At 39.2% G+C, this 4,619-nt stretch overlaps 1 non-coding gene across 1 annotated transcript; it reads right to left on the bottom strand.

The window, feature by feature from the left end:
• Nucleotides 1-1,060: 1,060 nt before the first annotated feature.
• TRNAK-UUU (transfer RNA lysine (anticodon UUU)) lies at nt 1,061-1,135 on the bottom strand. The gene has a single exon. It is a non-coding gene; the product is annotated as a tRNA-Lys (tRNA).
• Between the last annotated feature and the right edge of the window lie 3,484 nt (nt 1,136-4,619).

Here is a 4,619-nt window from a genome sequence, read left to right as displayed (position 1 = left end):
CCCCACCAGTGACCCTGGAAACCCCTCCCTGAAAACTGCACTGAGCCGCTCAGGCTCCAGGGCCCCCATGGGGAATGTGCCAGTGAACACTACATGTTAGTGTTATTTTTGATTTTAGGTGTTATTTGTATTTTTTGCATGTCATTTGAAGCTCTGGGAATGCTTTTGAACTGTTTCATACGAGTACTCTAGTTTGGGACAGGAAGGGTGACCTGTATGTATCAAACGGGATTTTAAAATGTTTGTGGGAAAGTTCAATTTTTTTAAACCTTTTATTAGGTGCTCTTACAGATATCATTACAATCCATAGTTTCATTACATGAAGCATAATTATACAATTTCTACTCTCATCTTTTTAAAATCATTTTATTGGGGGGCTCATACAACTCTTATCACAATCTATATATACATCAATATTGTCAAGCACATTTGTACAGTTGTTGCCCTCATCATTCTCAAAACATTTGCTTTCCACTTGAGCCCTTGGCATCAGCTCCTCACCTTTTCCCCTCCCTCCCTGCTCCTCCCTCCCCCATGAACCCTTGCTAATTTATAAATTATCATTATTTTGTGATGTCTTACACCATCCGATGTTACCCTTCACCCACTTCTCTGTGGTCTCTCCCCTAGGGAGGGGGTTATATGTAGATCCTTGTGATAGGTTTCCCCTTTCTCCCCACCTTACCATTCACCTCCTGGAATAGCTACTCTCATTATTGATCCTGAGGGGTTTATCTGTCCTAGATTCCCTGTGTATCCAGCTCTGATCTTTACCAGTGTACGTCCTCTGGTCTAACCAAATTTGTAAGGTAGAATTAGGATCCTGATAATAGGGTGTGGAGGAGGGAGGAAGCATTTAGGAACTAGAGGAAAGTTGTACTTTTCATCATTGATACATCACACCCTGACTGGCTCCTCTCCTCCCCATCACCCTTCTGTAAGGGGATGTCCAGTTGCCTACAGATGGGCTTTGGGTTTCCACTCCACACCGTCCCTCATTCACAGTGATATGATTTTTTGTTCTTTGATGCCTGATACCTGGTCCCATTGACACCTTGCTTTCACCTAAACAGGGACTTGAACCCTTGACTGTCAGATTAAAAGTCCGATGCTCTACCAATTGAGCTATCCAGGATCTTCATTTTCATTGCATTTTCTTTTCTTCTTGAACTCACTGATGTCAGTTCCCTTTTATCCCCTTTCTCCCCAACCCTACCACCTCCTGAACCCTCAGTATATTATACATTAATATTTTTTCAATGATCTTTGTTAAGCCACTTCATATATGTGTGTATGTGTATACATATATTTAAATGTCCATCAGCATACATAGAGTTGTATAGAGATGTATATAGATACATATGTGAATATATAGATGAATAGAGATGTATAGATACATAGAAAGATTCCTCACTGGTTTTACTCTTCTAGGGAGCCCAAGTTTAGATAACATGTATACAAACCTTTAAACAGGTAGACATGGCAGTTTATTTGTGTTTGGCAATACTAAGGTATATTCTGAATAATATATTGAATAACTCATTATAACCTGCATGACTTGAAAAATTATTAGCACAAAAAATTCTGAAAACCTGAAAGCCATCAAAATCTGTCTTCAAGTTAAGCATTTCCTCAACTGTCAAGCGCTGACAGTTATTTTCTACAGGGAGCCTTGAGACAAAGGCAGCAATAATGAGTTTCTAAGGCTGTGTCACTACTTGGTATAAGCGCTGTTCTCTTCCCAATTTGATGATAAAGGATTCTGCCTGGCTGACAAGAGAAGTTCCTTCACGCCGCAGAAAACCGTTGAGAGAGGCACATAATCAGGCATTAAAAAGACAGCCCACGTGTTTTGTTTTATTTTTACTGGAAAGAGCTTTAAAATAGAAGTTCTGACATTAATAATTAGGTGATCCTGGGGAATTCATTTACTCTCACTGGCATTAATTATCCTTGTGCATAGAATTAGGGGTTTGGAATAAATGATCCTCAATATATCTCTGAAATTCTTATATATAGCATGAGCTCAGTGATTTCTAGCAACCAAAGAGTGATTCAACAGCAGGCAGCCTCATGTAGAGATAAAAGTATGAGCCGTGTTTCATCCTAAAGCAAAGATGGAGGGCCTTTGGTCCCATACAGGTATCATGTGTGTCAGTTTCCGAAGCTCGCTTTACCAAAATACCACAAAGTGGGTGGCTTACAGGAATGCTGGTGGTATAATGGGTACATGCTCTGTTGCTAATGAACGCTTCATGGTTAGAAGCCACTAGCCGTTCTGCAGGAAAATGATAAGGCCTGCTCTGTCCATAAAGAGTGTCGTCCGATGTCATCGAAAAGGTTCTGACCCAGAGCAGACCTCTATGCACAGCAGAACAAAACACTGTATGGTTGGTTCCTGGCCATCCTCACAACGGTCCCTGTGCCTGAGCCCTAGATGCAGCCACTGTGTCAACCCATCTTGTTGAGGGCCTTCAACTTTTTTGATGCCCTTCCATATTTACCAAACATAAAGTCCTTCTCCAGGGACTGGTCTCTCCTCTGGAGAATATATCCAAAGTATATAAGACAAAGTCTGGTCATCCTTGTGCCTCCAGGGAGCACTCTGGTCTTAACTTTTTCGAACATTAATTAGTTTGTTGTTTCAGCAGGCCATGGTACTTTCAGAATTTTCTCCAGCCCCATAAGTCAAATGCATTGATTCTTCACGGGTCCTCCTTATTCAGTATCCATCTCTCACATGCAGCAATGGAGAGTAACATGGTTTGGGTCAAGCTCACCTGGGTTCTCAAAGTAGCATTCTGGCTATTCAACACTTTACAGAGGTCTGTTTGCAGGAGATTTACCTTGTGCAATATGCCTTTTGATCTCTTGTCTGCTGTTTTCATGAGCATTAATTGTGGATCCAAGCAAGACACAATCCTTGACAACTTCAACATTTTTTCTCATTTATGTTGATGTTAACTATTAGTTCACTAGTGGGGATTTGGGTTTTTATTACACTGACTTGTAATCCCTATTGAAGGGTATAATCCTTCATCTTCATCAGCTAGTGCTTCAAGTCCTGCTCACTTGCAGTAATCAAGGTTCTGCCATCTGCACATCACAGAAGTAAGCCTTTCTCTATAGGAGGCCCCGGTCTAGTTTTTGCTTCTGATATTGAGATTCTCCATCTCGTATTCCCACAGATGTGGTCAATTTGATTTCTGTGTTTTCCAGCAGGGGAGAGCCTTTTATGTTTCTTTTTTTTTAAAAGTATTTGCTATGAACATGTATTTGGTCTTGCAAAATTCTATCATGCCATCTTCAATTTCATTTCTATCACCAAGTTCATATTTTCCAACTACTGTTCCTTCCTCTTTGTTTCCAACTTTTGCATTCCAGAAAGACTACAACCTTGGAAAGACTCGGAGACAGTTGTGCTCTGTCCCTCAGGGGCAGTGTGAGTCAGAATTGTTTCAGTGGTAACGGGTTTGGGTAGATTATAGAGAAAGAGATGTGTAGTCTCTAACTTGGGAGACTAGCATGCAAATCCATGAACTGACCACACCACGCTTCCTGAGCAGCATCCAGGGGAATATCCTGTTTTATTTCTTTTTTGTCAACTCAGTTTTGGTTCCGCCAGAATTCCTTACCCCATAATTGCAGCATCATTCTGTCATTACATACTGCATTCTTCAGTCTGTGTCTTTCTGTCTTTTTTATTTTACACAGACTTCAGTCTGATTAAATTAGGGCCACCCTAATTTGACCTCATTTTAATTTAAATATATAACCAGTATGACCTCATATTAATTTAACTGGTAACACATTTAAATACTCAATTTTTAAACAAGGTCACATTCATAGGTACCAAGACTTCTTGAAAGCACATCCTTTTGTATGTCATGATATTAGGAAAATTTTCTTTCCATAACTGTTTGGTCTTTTTTTGTTTGCTTCCCCTGTGATTATGGTGCCTTTTCCTGCTCTGGAATTGCAATTCCATATAATTAATTTTCAGCTTTCTTCATATATTTTTCTCAAATACAAATAAACAAAAAACCTGCTCCTATAATAGATTATATTTGGGAAATTTACCTTCCATCTCGCTAATTCAGTTTTCCTTCAATTCAGTTCTACACCTTTGTTATTTCAATGTTACTCCCTTCTGAAATCTTAGTTTTATGATTTAGGATATCTATTTGGAAATCATCTGGATTTCATTGGTTGTCTTATATTGTCTCTATATTTTTCTTTTGTTTTGTTTGTTTTTTTCCTTGTAGTATTTTCCTGAGTTCTTCTGAAGATTTTTCTGTGTCTTATTGCTCTCAACAACCTTTCTCTCAATCTATGGAAAGGGTCTAAGTATTGTTCTTATGAATATCCTATTATGTTGTTGCAATGCCTTTATTTCCTAGAAAAGTCTTCTGACTCTGCTTATTAGTCACTTGTTTGACTCACTGTCTTGTTCTTTTGTGTGAAATGAAGTTGTCTGCACTCTCAAAAATTTGTCTGTTGCATGTGGTGAGACAATATGAACTGATCATTTATCTATGGGCATGTGCAATAGAGAATAGTAGAGTTGAGGGCAAATTTGGCCATCTGATGAGGCGATACAGGAAGGAGCAGTGATATTT

This window comes from Tenrec ecaudatus, chromosome 4 (genome assembly GCF_050624435.1).
Source record: "Tenrec ecaudatus isolate mTenEca1 chromosome 4, mTenEca1.hap1, whole genome shotgun sequence".
NCBI classification, from domain to species: Eukaryota; Metazoa; Chordata; class Mammalia; order Afrosoricida; family Tenrecidae; genus Tenrec; species Tenrec ecaudatus.
Note: the sequence above shows the minus strand (reverse complement) of the source record. Positions and strands in the feature narration are given on the sequence as shown.